The 18,885-nt window shown below is 44.7% G+C and overlaps 1 protein-coding gene across 4 annotated transcripts in view; it reads right to left on the reverse strand.

Annotated features, from left to right (window-relative positions):
* Positions 1-18,885, reverse strand: part of LOC125462861 (uncharacterized) — a 163,669-nt gene that overhangs the window by 130,626 nt on the left and 14,158 nt on the right. For 2 of the 4 annotated variants that reach the window (XM_059653343.1, XM_059653341.1), the window contains exon 2: positions 17,730-17,897. The exons of 1 other annotated variant lie outside the window; for it this stretch is intronic. The gene's annotated coding sequence lies outside the window, so the exon portion shown is untranslated. Of the gene's footprint in view, positions 1-17,729; positions 17,906-18,885 lie in introns of all 4 variants that reach the window. One more of the 4 variants, XM_059653342.1, reaches the window with a different exon arrangement.

Raw genomic sequence — 18,885 nt, forward strand, 5'->3', positions numbered from 1 at the left:
TGATGACCATGAAATCATTGCCAATTGTTGGGAAAACCTGCCTGGTTCACTAATATCCTTCAGGGAAGGAAATCTGCCATCTTCACCTGGTCTGGCCTACGTGTGACTCCAGACACACAGCAATGTAGTTCACTCTTATCTGCCCTCCGAAAAGGCCTCTTCAGGGGCAGGCAATAAATGCCTGCCAGCCAGTGACACCCATGTCCCATGAGTGAATAGAAAAACAGGTCAAAAAGCTACCTCAAATCCTCTTTTTCTTGCAAGTAGTTTCATGTCACCTTTGAAGGCCTTCTGGAATTCCATAAAGAAAACATCCATAGACACTCCAGGTCTAAAAAGTTCAATTTAATTAGCCAGGCTCAATTTGCCCCTTTCAACTCTGTCTTAGTTCTTTTTGACAGGCTCATATTTGTTCAAGTACTCTCAGGCTCTCCACCATGAATGATTCTAGTAGCCTCCCATAGCAGACATTGAACAGATGTCCACATTAGGCCATAAGAATCATAGAATCCCTACTGTGTGGAAACAGGCCCTTTGGCCCAACAGGTCCACAGTGGCCCTCAGAGCATCCCACCCAGACCTATCCCCCTATAACCCACCTAACTTAGATATCCCTCGACACTACGGGCAATTTTCCATGGCCAATCCACCTAGCCTGCACATCTTTGGACTGTGGGAGGAAACCAGAGCAAACCCACGCAGGTAACAAAGCATGGAGCTGGATGAACGCAGCAGGCCAAGCAGCATCTTAGGAGCACAAAAGCTGACGTTTTGGGCCTAGACCCCTTTTCTGATGAAGGGTCTAGGCCTGAAGCATCAGCTTTTGTGCTCCTAAGATGCTGCTTGGCCTGCTGTGTTCATCCAGCTCCACACTTTGTTATCTTGGATTCTCCAGCATCTGCAGTTCCTATTATCTCCAAACCCATGCAGATATGGAGAGAATGTGCAAACTCCACACGGTCAGTTGCCCGAGGGTAGAATTGAACCCAGGTCCCTGGTGCCGTGAGGAGGAAAGCTAACCACTGAGCCACCATGTTGCCCTAATTGTGCTAGGTAACTGTGCTATTAATGTGTCTTTTGCCTGTGGAAAGACCCGTTAATAATTAGTCTTTAACATCCTTCTGTGGTAAGTTATTTTTAAGGTATTCTTTAAATTCTATCACACGAGAAGGAGCAGTGAAGCTCACCTGCCCCACCCAATTCTCTGTCCGAATGATTTCCCATACCTCCTCATTGTCCAAATCCCACTTCCAGAACTTACTCAAACTTCAGCAGTCAGTCTAGGCCCGAAATGTCAGCCTTCCTGCTCCCCTGATGCTGCTTGGCCTGCTGTGTTCATCCAGCTCCACACTTTGTTATCTCAGCCAGCTCCACACCTTGTTATCGCAACCAGCTCTACCCCTTGTTATATCAGAGAAACATTGAAAATAGGAGCAAGGTAGGACCTTCATTTGAGCCTGCTCTGCCATTTACTATGATCACAGCTGATCATCCAATTCAATAGCCTGCTTCTACTTTTGCCCCATGCCCTTTGATTCTAAATGCTAGATCCAGCTGCTTCTTGAATTCATACAACGTTTTGGTCTTAACTTCTTCCTGAGATAGCAGTCAGGGAATGATCTGTTTGGGATGGTGCTATCAGCACTGGTAGCTCTCCCTGAAAGGTAGATAAGCCCCAAAGATCAATTTCTATTGGTCTTGCCCACTTTGGTCCAGTTGTCCACATCTCATGCAGCCACAACCAAACCTGTTCAAGTAGATTCATAGGATCCCTACAGTGTGGAAGCAGGCAATTCAGCCCATTGGGTAAAAACTGACCCTTGGAAGGGCATCCTACCAGACCCAACCCCGCTACTGCGTACAGTTCTGGTCACCGAATTATAAGAAGGATGTGGAAACTTTGGAAAGGGTGCAGAGGAGATTTACTAGGATGTTGCCTGGTATGGAGGGAAGCTCTTACGAGGAAAGGCTGAGGGACTTAAGGCTGTTTTCGATAGAGAGAAGAAGGTTGAGAGGTGACTTAATTGAGACATATAAGATAATCAGAGGGTTAGATAAGGTGGATAGGGAGAGCCTTTTTCCTAGGATGGTGACGGCGAGCACGAGGGGCCACAGCTTTAAATTGAGGGGTGAAAGATATAGGACAGATGTCAGAGGTAGTTTCTTTACTCAGAGAGTAGTAAGGGAATGGAACGCTTTGCCTACAACGGTAGTAGATTCGCCAACTTTAAATACATTTAAGTCGTCATTGGACAGGCATATGAACGTACATGGAATAGTGTAGGTTAGATAGGCTTCAGATTGGTATGACAGATCGGCACAACATCAAGGGCCAAAGGGCCTGTACTGTGCTGTAAGGTTCTATGTTCTACCCTATTATATAACCCTGCATTTCCCTACAGATAATCTGCACATCTTCAGATTGTGGGAGAATACCATAGCACCCAGACACAGGCAGAATGTGCAAACTTCACATAGACAGTGGCTCGAGGGTGGAATCAAACCCAGGTCCCTGGAGCTGTGAGGCAGCTGTGCTAACTATTGAGCCATCACATCACCCTCGTCGTGCGAATGTCCATTAAGCAACTAAGACAACATACTCAGCCACTTTGAAAATTCTAGCAAACATCTTTAGGCACACTGACATGATGTAATTTAAAGTGTGGCAATGACTAAGCTCTTATCTTGTTCTGCATCTCACCTTACATCATAATTGTCATAGTAACCAGACAATGATGATTAAATTGGTGGAGTCTGTTCACTTCCCTGGCCAGAACAGTCTGGCTCATAAACAGAATTAATATCTTACCTACGTAGGGGATAACAAGATAACAAAGTGTGGAGCTGGATGAACACAGCAGGCCAAGCAGCATCTCAGGAGCACAAAAGCTGACGTTTCGGGCCTAGGCCCTTCATCAGAGAGGGGGCTGGGGAGAGGGAACTGGAATACATAGGAAGAGAGGGGGAGGCGGACCGAAGATGGAGAGAAAAGAAGATAGGTGGGGAGGAGAGTATAGGTGAGGAGGTAGGGAGGGGATAGGTCAGTAGGAAAGATGGGCAGGTCAAGGAGGGGGGATGAGGTGGTAGGTAGGAAATGGAGGCGTGGCTTGAGGTGGGAGGAAGGGATGGGTGAGAGGAAGAACAGGTTAGGGAGGCAGAGACAGGCTGGGCTGGTTTTGGGATGCAGTGGGGGGAGGGGATGAGCTGGGCTGGTTTTGGGATGCAGTGGGGGGAGGGGAAGAACTGGGCTGGTTTTGGGATGTAGTGGGGAAAGGAGAGATTTTGAAGCTTGTGAAGTCCACATTGATACCATTGGGCTGCATGGTTCCCAAGCGGAATATGAGTTGCTGATCCTGAGACCTTCGGGTCGCATCATTGTGGCACTGCAGGAGGCCCATGATGGACATGTCGTCTGAGGAACGGGAGAGGGAGTTGAAATGGTTCACGACTGGGAGGTGCAGTTGTTTATTGCAAACCGAGCAGAGGTGTTCTGCAAAGCGGTCCCCAAGCCTCCGCTTGGTTTCCCCAATGTAGCGAAAGCCACACTGGGTGCAATGGATACAATATATCACATTGGCACATGTGCAGGTGAACATCTGCTTGATATGGAAGGTCATCTTGGGGCCTGGGATGGGGGTGAGGGAGGAGGTGTGGGGGCAAGTGTAGCACTTCCTACGGTTGCAGGGGAAGGTGCCAGGTGTGGTGGGGTTGAAGGGGAGTGCAGAGCGGACAAGGGAGTCACGGAGAGAGTGGTCTCTCCGGAAGGCAGACAAGGGTGGGGATGGAAAAATAGCTTGGGTGGTGGGGTCGGATTGTGGATGGCAGAAGTGTCAGAGGATGATACGTTGTATCCGGAGGTTGGTGGGGTGGTATGTGAGAACAAGGGGTATCCTCTGGGGGCAATTGTGGCGGGGGTGGAGTGTGAGGGATGTATTGAGGGAAATGTGGGAGACGCGGTCAAGGGCGTTCTCAACCACTGAAGGGGGAAAGTTGTGGTTCTGGAAGAACGTGGACATCTGGGATGTGCCAGAGTGGAATGCCTCATCCTGGGAGCAGATGCGGCGGAGGCGGAGGAATTGGGAATAGGGGATGGAATTTTTGCAGGAGGGCGGGTGGGAGGAGGTGTATTCTAGGTAGCTGTGGGAGCCAGTGGGCTTGAGATGGACATAAGTTTCTAGCTGGTTACCTGAGATGGAGACTGAGAGGTCCAGGAAGGTGAGGGATGTGTTGGAGATGGCCCAGGTGAACTTGAGGTTGGGGTGGAAGGTGTTGGTAAAGTGGATGAACTGTTCGAGCTCCTCTGGGGAGCAAGAGGCGGCGCCGATACAGTCATCAATATAATAAAGGAAGAGGCGGGGTTTGGGGCCTGTGTAGGTGCGGAAGAGGGACTGTTCCACGTAACCTACAAAGAGGCAGGCATAGCTTGGGCCCATGCAGGTACCCATGGCCACCCCCTTTGTCTGTAGGAAGTGGGAGGTGGACATCCATGGTGAGCATTGTTGTCTGTCCCTAACTGCCATTGAATGGATCATGTTTTGACACCCATGAGTGAGGGAGGTCAACAGTTCTGTGGGGCTGGAGTCGTATGTAGGCCAGACCAGATAAAGATGACAGGCATCCATCAAAGGACATTGGTTAGGCAAAAATCTTTGATAGCTTCGTGGCCATCATTACTGAGACTAGCCTTAGATTCTAGATTTATTCATTCAATTTAAATTCCACCAAATACTACATTGGGATTTGAACCTCAGAACATTAGACTGGGCTTGGATTGCTGGTCCAATGCTAATGCCCTGCATGACAATCTTGCCAGAGACCAAGTCATTAGCAACAGGTTTAACTGTGGATTTCAAGCTTAACTGTTTATATGTACATTTCTTGAGTTTTGTGGAACTTGCCAGTGAAATCAAGTTGAGAGGATTTGAAGTGACTGAGAGTGAGGTTTTCATCAATCCTGGTACTGAGTGATTTGGAGTGGAACCTACAGCTGGTAGCACTCCATGTAAGAATAGAACTTCCTCTGTAGATACTCTATGGTGGTGAATCCACCTGGCACTGCTCACTAGATAGGTCCATGATAAAGCAAAGTCAAGAGGGAGAACAGTGGTAAAAACTTTGCTTGTACAACCCTTACCCAGCTCCAACTATGGGGACTGGTGACAACTACCACAGGCACCAGCAGTTGCCATTTGCTAAAATGACCCATGATGAGCAGCCGAGTGTATTTGAACTCTTGGGGTGCCCATTAATATCGCGGCACTGACTTCTATTAATCTTTTCTTCTTTTGCTTGTGTGAAGAGCTGCATGATGAGCTGAAGGGTATTCTTTTGCACCATAATTCTGCAATTCCAAGAAAGTGGCAAGAATGCCTATCTAAACCCGGCATGATTTATCTTTAGGGATGTGGATCAAAAGCTAGTCTTGAGACTGGGCACTGAACATAAATTTAAACATTCTGAGTGTCTCATGGCTTTCCTGTGAGAAAGCTGACGGAAAGTGAATGTTGAGGAACATCTACATTGAACTAGTGTGTCAGTTTTAAAGGTCAGATATACTGGACTCGAAGCATTAACTCTGTTTCTCTCTCCACAGATGCTGTCAGACCTGCTGAGTTTCCTCAGCGTGCTCCATATTTGTTACCAGTGCTGTGACCTTTCCCACTGACTTTTCTCTCGTGTGACACCCTTCTGACCTGTGATTCTGGGCAGGCAGTTGCCTGGAATCATGTGGGTGAATGGGGGACATTTATGAACCCACACTGGCCTCACACTGTCAGTGCTGGACAGAGCAGTATTATGGCACCTGCCTATCCCTGTACCCACTTCCAACAACTCTCCAGGTTAAAAGCCAGACTAAAAAGACCTGGAAATGTTACTTTTGATGAAAGACTCTGTTCTGTTTGGAGACATAGAAAAGAGAAGATGCACAAATAGTTAGAGAAGCTAACAGGGCGAATTTATAGTTACTAAATGCTCGCGAAGAGAAGACAATTTGCTTGTTAATGATTAGTTTGATGAAACATTGGACCATGTCCAAGATTATTGGTAATTATAACTAAATTATGGGCCTGGCTTGTCTTACACACACTCCAGTGGAACTAAGTTTAGGAGTGGATATCAGGCCAGGCAACATTGGCTTGATTTCAACTGACTCCATGCTGGTATTTAAAACTGACATGGGGAAGAATTTCTTCACTTAATGAGTGGTGAATCTTTGGAAATCTTTACCGCAGACACCTGTAGAAGCTCAAACATTAAGTAGGTTCAAAGTAGAAGCTTGCAGGTTTGGCGAGACCAATGCAATTAAAATAATCATTTTTATATGCCTGAATCATTGAATGTATACTCTATGATTTACTGTCAAAGTTATGCCAAGCAGCTATGGTAGGATTTATATTTGCACTCCTAGGGCATTAATTTAAGTGCCTGGCCCAGTCACATTAACACTCAGAGATAGTAGGAACTGCAGATGCTGGAGAATCTGAGATAACAAGGTGTAGAGCTGGATGAACACAGCAGGCAAAGCAGCATCAAAGCAGCAGGAAAGCAGAAAAATGGTTCAGGTCTAGATCCTTCTTCTGGCTCCATCTCCCTGATAATGTTACGGTCAGTTTATTAAGGGTTAATGTTCCATTCACCAATCCTAGGAAAAAATGACGGGGTATGTGGAAAGAGGAGGGGTGTAAGATTAGTTGAACTAATGAAACAAAACTAAATTACTGTGGACACTGGAAATCTGCCAGTCCACCTAGCTTGTATGGAAAGCACAGCAGCTGGCAGAAACCCAGACAGATACCGTGAGAACATGCAAACTATACATAGACAGCTGTCCAAGGGTGGGATTGAACCCAAGTTTTTGGTCACTGTAAGCCAGCAATACTAACCGCTGAGCCACAATGCCACCCAGGCCCAGCTACCCGATCCATCCAGCATGACACCACAACCATGTTGACAGATCCTGTAACTTTGTAAGTGCACAAAGTAAGTGTGAGTTTAGATGCAGGGAGAGTGGGTGCCACGTAGATGGGCTTCTAGGTTTGTGATGTGTCAAGCGCATAGGGGGTAGGGTCTCGGGTAAATAGGGTGCCAGGGTGCAAGTTTGGCCAGGTAAGAGAGGGAGTATTTCAGATAGGATGGGGTGTGAGGGAGATGCTGGGACTAGCAGGGTAAAGGGAAGTGTCAGATCTTCGTGGGGGATGATGTCAGGGTGGTTATATTTGGTGTGGGGGAGTTAGGTCTGAGTGGGCAAAGTGAATTTTGGGTGTGGTAGTGGGACAGGAGCTGATGGGTAGACAAGCTAATCCTTCCTGAGTAATTATTTACTAAAGTTCAGTGGAACTCTTCGAACTGTCTGATTTGAATGAATATATTCAGAGAATGCCAAGCAAAAGGGAACTTCCCAGTGGAACTTTCAATTTCTCAGGCAATTCCTTTGGACTAGATCACAATGGGGATTCCACGGGGTCCCTCTTACACAAGCCACATCCCTGCTTCAGGAATGATTTCTGACTGTCTCATTATTGTTTGCTGGATGTAACTGTGTTCAAATCATTTGCTGTGTTTCCCACATGACAACAACTTCAGAAGTACCGCATGGGCTGCAGGACAATTTAAGGCACAATGAGGCCATGAAAGATGCTGTATAAATGAAAGTCTTCCTTCTAAAACTGAATCGAAAAAAGAATCTTACTGCTCATAAATTACAAGGCTGACATCATGTGTAACCGAAGGGGGTCAGCAACCTCTGAAACTATATATGCCTGTAAGTTGTTGTTGGGCTTTCTGACTGAAGCAAACAAAGTAAATACAAAAGACTTGCTCATGGACTGAAAAATCATTAAATCAGACTCTCAAACCCCGGGAGGGGATTTGGCAGATATCCATGCAGAATAAAGATTTTAGTTTGGCTTGATTCTTTACTGGTTTCCACGGTTCCCAGAGCTTTTTGTAATGTTGACAACAGTTGTGATGATGAATCAGGAATTTCTTTTCAAAGAAACATGGTAGTTTCTAAGCAACTTGACGTGACTAGCACCATTTAGTTTTTGACCTCAAACTAGGTTCATTAGCTGCACACGAAGAGGGCTGTGGTCATCCATTCTTCTAGAACAATCATTTATAGCTTTGGACAAACACAACCAATCACTACAACCATCAAAATTTTCTCTAACATTTATAGTGTCATAAAGTCATGAAGCCTCCCGGCTTTAGAGAGCCGTGGTGAATTTTTTTTGACTGGAGAACTGGGAACAATTGTGGTCGACAAGGATCAACACTGGGTCTGCCTTTGTTTGTCATTTACGTAAGCAATTCGAATGAGAATATAGGAAGCATGGTCAGTAAATTTTCAGGTGGCACCAAAATTGATACAGTGCACAGTGAAGATGGTTATCTAAAATTACAAAAAGCTCCTGATCAATTGGGTCAATGGGCTGAGGAGTGTCAGATGGAGTTTAATTTGGGCAAGTGTGAGGTAATACAAACAAGGACAGGACTTATACAGTTAATGGTAGGATGCTGGATAGCGTTGTAGAATGGAGAGACCTCGGGGTTCAGGTTCATAATTCTTTGAAATTTGCATCACAGGTAGACCAGGGTAGTTAATGTCATGTTAAGGATGTATAGAATGTTGTTAAGGCATTTTCTGGAATACTCCAGTTCTGGCCAACCTGTTATAGGAATAATATTATTAAATTGGAGAGGGTTTAGGAAAAGATTTACTGGCATGCTGCCAGGAATGGAAGTTTTGAGTTGTAAAAATAGGCTGGATGGGTCGGGACTTTTTTCACTGGTATGTAGAAGATTGAGGGGTGACCTTATTGAGGTTTATAAAATCAGGATAAGCATAGATAAGGTGAATAGCAAAGGTCTTTTCGCTAAGGTGAGGGAGTTTAAAAGTAGGAGGCATACTTTTAAGGTGAGAAGAGAAAGATTTAATAAGGGCATGAGGGGCAATCTTTTTACACAGAGGGTAGTTCATGTGTGGAATGAACTGCCAGAAGAAGTGGATGGATGCAGGCACAGTTACAATGTTTAAAAGACACTTGAATACGTATTTCAACAGGAAAGGTTTGGACGAATAAGGGGCCAAATGTGGGCAGGTGAGACTACTTTACTTGGGAACATTGTTGCCATGGACTGGTTGGACAAAAGGGTCTGTTTCCAGGCTCTAAGTTCTGACAAGCAAAAACATTAGCTTAACAAACCATTCTCAGAGGTCATTGAACTGTCTTCTCAGTATCTTTTACCCTCCATCCATAACACCAATTTTTTGTCTGTCCGAGGTCTGTCTTTATGCGGACGCGTGTTGGGGGAGTTTTACAAGAGGGGTAGAGTTTTAATCTGTATAGTTACAAGTAAACAGTTCATAGCTGGTTACCTGTAGCTAGAATCTATTTATTTATACTAACTAGCAAGTCATGTTCGGTATAAAAATCTGGTCTCTGTTTTCATAGAATCCCTACAGTGTGGAAACAGGCCCTTTGGCCCAACAAGTCCACACCGACCCTCAGAGCATCCCACCCAGAACCATATCCCTATAATCCACCTAATCTACACTTTCCTGAACATTATGCACAAGTTAGCATGACCAATCCATCAACTCTGCAAATCTTTGGATTGTGGGAGGAAACCAGAGCACCCAGAGGAAATCCACAAACAAATTTAAATAGGGCTTTGGGTATTATAGAACAGAGAGACTTCAGGTTTCAGTAACCTAATTCTTCTAAATTTGCGTCACATATTGACAGGGTTGTCCCTTCTTTGCACTTAGGTCTGAACAGACAGCTGAATTGGTCAACTTTGGATATTTTGATATAATCTTTAACTTTCTTGATTATTCTGGGAATAGTGGGGATTGGTTTACAATATGCTAGCCCACTGATGCGTGACAACGGATGGTAGAATTTGTTGTGGGCATAGAATAATTGTTGTGATAATAGACAAATGAATAGGATTTTACTGGATCCCAATGCCCAGTTACTGCTGTCAAGTGGAACTTGAGAGAAAATCTGATCATCGAGCAACTGTGCTATGAAAAGCATGCCCATGTAAAATCTGTTATTCTATTATTTTATGGCAAAGTCAAACTGTTTAATTAAAAATGAACAATGCGATAAAAGAAAATAATTGATACAAGTGAGTCAGACATCACACACTTATGTAATACGTTTCTATTCCTTGTTTTGCATCTACTGACACATTTTAACAGACAGTGTGACATCTTCATCCTCTGACCGAAGGTGGACATCATTTTAAAGCAATGAATGCGTTTAATTCTTTGGGAACCCCATCATTCTTTCTTTACAAACTCTTGGTTCGTAGCCTTTGAAGGCATTTGCTTTGCAGTTTGTTGTTTCCCTTGTTGATAATTAATTACTGTAGGAGTAGAATGTTCTAAACTGCAAACTGAAATTGGTTGGAGATTTCAATTTCCTTTAGCTAGCCCAGAGCAGCATGAGCAGAGACCACATATTAGCCTTATGGGATAACAGTGGAGGCAGTTTATCATTTAATTCATCTCAAGTCTACAACTGTGTGCAAATATCTGGCAATAATGATTTTCTTCAGTACTCTCCCATTGGCCAACATTTCTGATCTCTAAATATAGTAAACATAAATTGGCACAGCCTGAACTTGCAAACCTGGTGAGGACTGTTAGTACTAAAGCTGCTCAGGCAGCATAGACTTGTTTGCAGGACATACCAGCAACTAACTTTGACAGGCTGCAGCAGGGTTACTTTGCATTCAGGATCAGGCAGCCAACCCACCAATTTTCTTAGTGCTAACTCAGTTAACACCCACCTGTACGCTTGCAGCATCTGTGCCATGCCCATTTGCACATTAATGCTTCAGCTGGAACCAAAAGCTATCAGTATTGCTGTAATGATATGCTCCTCAGCACAGTTGCACAACCAGGCAGCTTGTTAAACTTGGGAATAGGGACCTGTCTCTGAGGGAAGGGACGCATCTTCCTGTACAGCACACTGAGCAAGCCCAAAGGCAGCAGCAGACTGGCACCGAGGCTGCTCAGGGGAATGCCACAGCCGCTGAACACATCAGGGTGTATATGTTCCACAGCAGGCCTCAAATTTGTCAACCCGGCACGCCACCTCCGTTTCCCGGAGATGAGCAAGATAGAGTGCTGGCATAGGCTGTGTGTTTCCCGGGACACTGTGTCGGATACTACACTGGGAGACCATCCTCTCCCAGCACCTGTGGAGGTGATATCTGCTTTGAATTCTGTTTGACTGGGTCCTTCCAGGGAATGGCGGACAACCTGTGTGCAATGTCTCAGTTGTGCACCCACAGGTACGTCAGGATGGTGACCGAAACTATTGTTGCAAGATCACAAGTTTCCCTGTGACTAAATCAGTGCCGTGCCCTGGGCAGTAGGATTTGGGAATATAACTGGATTCCTCCAAATGCAGGCTGCCATCAACTGCACAAATGTGGCTCCAATGCTGTGGAATTCAGCCTTAGAAGAGGATTTCATTCCATTAATGTGCACCTGATCATTTCCTGGAAAGTGTGTGCCCGGTACCCTGGCAGCTGCCATGCCTCCTACAACCTGAAGCACTCTCATGTACCGAATACCACTTCACCTTGGCACGCTATGCACTGCACAATTGGAGCAGGCAATGAGACAATGTACTGGTTGCTGAGGAACCAAGGGAGCAGAAGCAGACTTCTGAGGAGGAGGGGAATGAGGACACTGAGGAAGAGGAAGCTGTTTCTGTGCATGGCAGAGCTCCGCTGCTTTAGGTGCTACCAGATGAACGGATTGCACACAGTCACTGATCACCGTACCTACATTTGGTTTCTAATGTGAGGATGAACTGCAGCCCCTATTTGTTTTGTTTGTTACTTGCAAATAAAAGATAATATTTGAAATTGTCTAATTGCTTCTTGTATGCGATGTTCACCTGTTGGACAGTGACAAGATACAGCTCTACAGTGGGTATTGAGTAGCTGTGATATGATGAGTATATTTAGATGGGATGGTAGACTGTGTAGCCTGGGTAGGATTTTATGTGTGAGGGATTGAAAACCATATCACTATGTGCCCTGGACAGCATTGCTTTGTTGGCAACTGTACCATTACTCTGCGGTGAGCAGCAATGTCAAAATTGCTGATTCTTGTCCAGATTCACAGCAGCCCTTCAATGATGGCATGGGCGTAAGGGATGCCTTGCTTTCAGCATGATGATGTTTTGGCTTTAAGAGGTGTATTTTGTCCTGGTTTTATTCTAAAGAGTAGTTTTAAGGCAGAGGTGCTGAACAGTATACCAGAGCTACTAGAGTATACAGATTGTGAGGTCTTGGTTTTTTTTTAAAGATTAAAACAATAGAAGCTGCCTGAACGGTTGTGGTCCAGATGTCACGGAACCAGGATTTTTAGTTTTTAATTTTCAGCAATTGCTGTTGGGATCTTGAAATGGAAGCTATTTTTCCCCACTCTTGGTTACAGCCAAAAACCTGGGGGTTCTCTTCCTGCTCCTGGAGTTGCATATGTTTGTGAGATGTTACTACATTGAACCAGTTAATTAGTACTAGTTACTGGATCTATTGTTCTATTAAATTTTCCAATAGAGTTACGTTGTTCCAATTCCTTATTTCATTTAAAAATTGGAAGCACTACAGATGCTATAAATCCGAAACAAAAACAGAAAGTCGCTGGAAAAGCTCAGCCAAGATAACAAAGTGTGGAGCTGGAGGAACACAGCAGGCCAAGCAGTATCTCAGGAGCACAAAAGCTGATGTTTCGGGCCTAGAGCCTTCTAGGTTGAGCTTTTCTAGCGACTTTCTGTTTTTGTTTCGGATTTATAGCATCTGTAGTGCTTTCAATTTTTGAATGAAATAAGGAATTGGAACAACGTAACTCTATTGGAAAACTTAATAGAACAATGGATCCAGTAACTAGTACTAATTAACTGGTTCAATGTAGTAACATCTCACAAACACATACAACTCCAGGAGCAGGAAGAGAAACCCCAGCTTTTTGGCTGTAACTAAGAGTGGGGAAAAATAGCTTCCATTTCAAGATCCCAACAGCAATTGCTGAAAACTAAAAACTAAAAATCCTGGTTCCGTGACAGCTTGACCACAACCGTTCAGGCAGCTTCTATTGTTTTAATCTTTAAAAAAAAACCCAAGACCTCACAATCTGTATACTCTATCTGTAGACCCTTCAAGGGCCTAGGCCTGAAACATCAGCTTTTGTGCTTCTGAGATGCTGCTTGGCCTGCTGTGTTCATCCAGCTCCACACTTTGTTATCTTGGATTCTACAGCATCTGTAGTTCCCATTATCACAGAAAAGCTCAGCCTGTCTGGCTGCACACATGGAGAGAAATCAGAGTTAACGTTTTGGGTCCAGTGACCCTTCTGCAGCAGTTCTGAGCTTTTCCAGCAAATTCTGTTATTCCTTCTTTCTTTTCTTGCCTTTTCACTATATTGGATGAATAAAGCGTCTGGATATGAGTTTGCTTGCTGAGCTGAAAGGTTTGTTTTCAGACGTTTCATCACCATTCTAGGTAACATCATCAGTGAGCCTCCGGTGAAGTGCTGGTGTTATGTCCCGCTTTCTATTTATCTGTTTAGATTTCCTTGGGTCGGTGATGTCATTCCCTGCGTTGGTGATGTCATTTCCTGTTCTTTTTCTCAGAGGGTGGTAGATGGGCTCCAAATCAATGTGTTTGTTGATGGGGTTCCGGTTGGAATGCCATACTTCTAGGAATTCTCGTGCGTGTCTCTTTTTGGCTTGTCCTAGGATGGATGTGTTGTCCCAATCAAAGTGGTGTCCTTCCTCATCTGTATGTAAGGATACTAGTGATAGTGGGTCATGTCGTTTTGTGGCTAGTTGATGTTCATGTATCCTGGTGGCTAGCTTTCTGCCTGTTTGTCCAATGTAGTGTTTGTCACAGTTCTTGCAAGGTATTTTGTAAATGACGTTCGTTTTGCTTGTTGTCTGTATAGGGTCTTTTAAGTTCATTAGCTGCTGTTTTAGTGTGTTGGTGGGTTTGTGGGCTACCCTGATGCCAAGAGGTGCGAGTAGTCTGGCAGTCATTTCGGAAATGTCTTTGATGTAGGGGTGAGTGGTTCTGGTTTCTGGGCCCATTTTGTCTGTTTGGGTTTATTGCTGAGGAATCGGCGGACTGTGTTCATAGGGTACCCATTCTTTTTGAATACGCTGTATAGGTGATTTTCCTCTGCTCTGCGTAGATCCTCTGTGCTGCAGTGTGTGGTGGCTCGTTGGAATAACGTTCTAATGCAGCTTCGTTTGTGGGTGTTGGGATGGTTGCTCCTGTAGTTCAGTATTTGGTCCGTATGTGTTGTTTTCCTGTAGACGCTGGTTTGAAGTTCCCCATTGGCTGTTCGTTCTCCTGTGACATCTAGGAATGGCAGTTTGTTGTTGTTTTCCTCCTCTTTTGTGAATGTTATGCCAGTAAAGGGTATTATTGATGGTCTTGAATGTTTCCTCTCATTTGTTTTGTTTAGTGATGACAAAGGTGTCATCCACGTAGCGGACCCAAAGTTTGGGTTGGATGATTGGCAGAGCTGTTTGTTCGAGTCTCTGCATTACTGCCTCTGCTAAGAACCCTGATATGGGAGATCCCATGGGTGTACCGTTGGTTTGTCTGTAGGTTTTGTTATTGAAAGTGAAGTGGGTGGTGAGGCATAGGTCCACTAGCTTGATGATGTTGTCCTTGCTGATGAGGTTGGTGGTGTCTGGTGTATGTGTCTTCGGTTCTTCTAATAGTGACAACTATGACAACACTGACTACACTATTAGAAGAGCCAATGATCAGAAGTGAGAAGTAGGTTCAAAAGAAGCTAAAAGTTATTAAAGTAAAGGATCAGCCTCAGTGTCATTCAGGAAGAGTGGATAGAACACGGTGACCATTGTGCAGCATTGAATGTAACCAGTCGAGTTTTTATTCATTCATGGCGTGTCGGTGTTGCTCGCTGGGCTAGCACTTTTTGCCCATCCCCATTTAATGTTGAGAAGATGACGGTGAGTTGCTATTCACATCAAGTTCAGCATTGGGAGTTGAATCATCACTTTTGGGATTCTTGGCTTTGCACTTTGATTACATCTTTTTTGTCCTGGTCCCTTTTGATATGACTGTCTGGCAGCTCCCAGAGTGTCTCTTCCTCCTTTATCTGCAGTGCAAGTGTATTTAATGGCTGCCCTGAAGCTATGACCTTCGCAGCAAACTAACCCACACTGAACATCAGGCTGATAGTACACGCAAACCGGGGTCCACAGTTGGTTTTTAACCCTTGGAAAGGTAAACACAAACATTTCTGCAGGATACGGGCCCACACAAGATTCTAACAAGTTTGGAATTTACACCTGCAATCATCTTTGGGCTGTAATAGTCCAATTAAAAAAAAAATCTTGTTGGAATTAAAGTTCAGTATGACCATAAGTATTTCAGGATTTCTGATTCCTTGTTATGACAACTCACAGGTTTCGAAATTAATGCTTCAAAATGCCAAATTTGTATCACTATATGTTTATATGCAGTCTGCATATCCATCTCAGTAACCATCCCGATCAAACTGCATTAACTCCATCTTACCCTGTGCACCAAATTCAAATACCTCACTCAGAACTTTCCGAAACCTGAACCATTAACTGTTTTCTCTCAACAGATGCTGCCGAACCTGCTGAGTTTTTCCAGCAATTTCTGTTTGTGGCTCTGATTTCCAGCATTCACAGTTCTTTGTTTAGTTTTCAAAAACCTCCGTGTTCTTCATGACCTTGACCCACCTCACTGCTGTGACTCCTCTAGCCCAACCCTCTTGCCAATGTCCTCTGGTTTTCTGATCATCACCTTCCCACCACATCGCCTTCTGATCAGCCTGCTGGCTAAACATTTAACTATCTGAACACTAAACTCCGCAAGGAGCTCCCTAAGTGTATAAATGAATGATTGATTTTATTGTCGCATGTATTTTACACTGAGAAAGACAGAAAAATACAGTGAAAACGTTTTCCACAGTTGCAGCAATCCGGTGCCATTTTGCATAGTTTTGGGAATAAGAAAAGAGGAGAACAACAGACCTTAAAAAGATTCCATCAGTCCTGAACCAGCTCATCGTCAAAGATGCCTGCGTTGCCATCCCTTCTCCATTGCCTCACCACTGTCTACACCAAACCCAACCATTGTTGAATCGCCATTGTTGAATCAGGAGCCATCGTTCGCTGCTGGGCCGAATGTCCTCCACCACCACCTCACTGTCACCCGTGCTGGACCCACCAACATCGGAGTTGCATCTTTTGCCACCGGGCCCACCTCGTCGATGTTGCTGTGATGCCTTTCCACTACTGCTTCCCTGCTGCCAATGCTGGGCCCAACACAACGATGAGGTCCCTGATCCTTAGGTGCCATAGAACATAGAACATAGAACATAGAACAGTACAGCACAGAACAGGCCCTTCAGCCCACAATGTTGTGCCGACCATTGATCCTCATGTATGCACCCTCAAATTTCTGTGACCATATGCATGTCCAGCAGTCTCTTAAATGACCCCAATGACCTTGCTTCCACAACTGCTGCTGGCAACGCATTCCATGCTCTCACAACTCTCTGCGTAAAGAACCTGCCTCTGACATCCCCTCTATACTTTCCACCAACCAGCTTAAAACTATGACCCCTCGTGCTAGCCATTTCTGCCCTGGGAAATAGTCTCTGGCTATCAACTCTATCTATGCCTCTCATTATCTTGTATACCTCAATTAGGTCCCCTCTCCTCCTCCTTTTCTCCAATGAAAAGAGACCGAGCTCAGTCAACCTCTCTTCATAAGATAAGCCCTCCAGTCCAGGCAGCATCCTGGTAAACCTCCTCTGAACCCTCTCCAAAGCATCCACATCTTTCCTATAATAGGGCGCCCAGAATTGGACGCAGTATTCCAAGTGCGGTCTAACCAAAGTTTTATAGAGCTGCAACAAGATCTCATGACTCTTAAACTCAATCCCCCTGTTAATGAAAGCCAAAACACCATATGCTTTCTTAACAACCCTGTCCACTTGGGTGGCCATTTTAAGGGATCTATGTATCTGCACACCAAGATCCCTCTGTTCCTCCACGCTGCCAAGAATCCTATCCTTAATCCTGTACTCAGCTTTCAAATTCGACCTTCCAAAATGCATCACCTCGCATTTATCCAGGTTGAACTCCATCTGCCACCTCTCAGCCCATCTCTGCATCCTGTCAATGTCCCGCTGCAGCCTACAACAGCCCTCTACACTGTCAACGACACCTCCGACCTTTGTGTCGTCTGCAAACTTGCTGACCCATCCTTCAATTCCCTCGTCCAAGTCATTAATAAAAATTACAAACAGTAGAGGCCCAAGGACAGAGCCCTGTGGAACCCCACTCACCACTGACTTCCAGGCAGAATATTTCCCTTCTACTACCACACGCTGTCTTCTGTTGGCCAGCCAATTCTGTATCCAAGCAGCTAAGTTCCCCTGTATCCCATTCCTCCTGACCTTCTGAATGAGCCTACCATGGGGAACCTTATCAAATGCCTTACTGAAGTCCATATACACCACATCCACAGCTCGACCCTCATCAACCTTTCTAGTCACATCCTCAAAAAACTCGATAAGGTTTGTAAGGCATGACCTACCCCTCACAAAGCCGTGTTGACTGTGCATGACCTACCCCTCACAAAGCCGTGTTGACTGTCGCCACATCTTTCGCCACTCGACCTACCTCACTGGTGTTGCCTCCTCTGATGTAGCAGCCGCTGATTCCAACACTGGTCCCATGTTCAGAAAAGGATGTAGAGGCGCTCACTCGAGTCTGTGCTGGGGTCACTTGCTGCCCCCATGAGGTCCGTACTGGGCGTGTTCAAGTCTATGCTGGGGCTCCTCACCATTGCTGATGCCCTCCGAGTTCAGGACAAGAGGTAAGGGAAAAGTAACAAAGGAATAGAAAAAGAAAAGCAGTCAGAGTGGATGGGCCCTGGCTCAAGAACCTGAGTCCGCTGCCATCTTGATGATTAAGTCACACCACCTGAAGAATTCTCTTTTACGATTTGAGGAGGCATTTAAAACCTTTGCAGACATGTATTTAATCGTCCTTCTTAGCGATCCTCATTGTTTGACAATATTTTATTTCCTCAAAGATACCAATGAGTTTTAAGTGAGATCATCAAGGTCCCTTGGTAAGAAAAGACAGATGAGGAGACTTCAGGATCAACATGATAACTGGTTGTTAAAATTATCCTGCACAATTGAGCAGGTGAGTAAAATTGAGCAATTGAATTTTCCTCCACTTACTGCAAACAGTACTGAAGATGCTGCTTGGCTCATTGGGCTGCAACATCTTCCCTTTTCAAAATAAATGTTTAAACTGATAGCAGGCTTTATCACAGCCAAACATCAGAGTGGTTTATGCAATAAATAATTTTTGGAGACTTGTTATACATTTAGATACATGCTTTTTGGCTCAAAGTAATTGTAAAGATCAAACATTCCTTTGTAGGTGGAACAGGGGTGAATTCCAATTCCCATATGTGTTGTCCTAACATGTCTTAATGAGTTAGGCTTTACTTTAGAGAACTATTTGAGATGGGAGCAAGATCGGAAATTCAAGCAGACCTCAGTTGATAAGGAGCATTTCAAGTTTAATAAGATTGCAGGAGGCCTCTCGTCACTTATCAGTCAGAGGCAGATGTGAAATTGAAGCCTATTAACCTCAGTTCAGTTCAGGGTTAACGTGCTGGCCTGCTGTCATTAAAAGTTTCAGCAAAACAGGAAATCCTGTTACTAAACAAGTGGCTGATCCAAAGCATTGAGAAGATAGCAGGGGATGTAGCCTCACAAAGTGGAATTTTTCAATGCTTGGACTCTGGTTTGAAGCTTTG

This window comes from Stegostoma tigrinum, chromosome 21 (genome assembly GCF_030684315.1).
Source record: "Stegostoma tigrinum isolate sSteTig4 chromosome 21, sSteTig4.hap1, whole genome shotgun sequence".
NCBI lineage: Eukaryota > Metazoa > Chordata > Chondrichthyes > Orectolobiformes > Stegostomatidae > Stegostoma > Stegostoma tigrinum.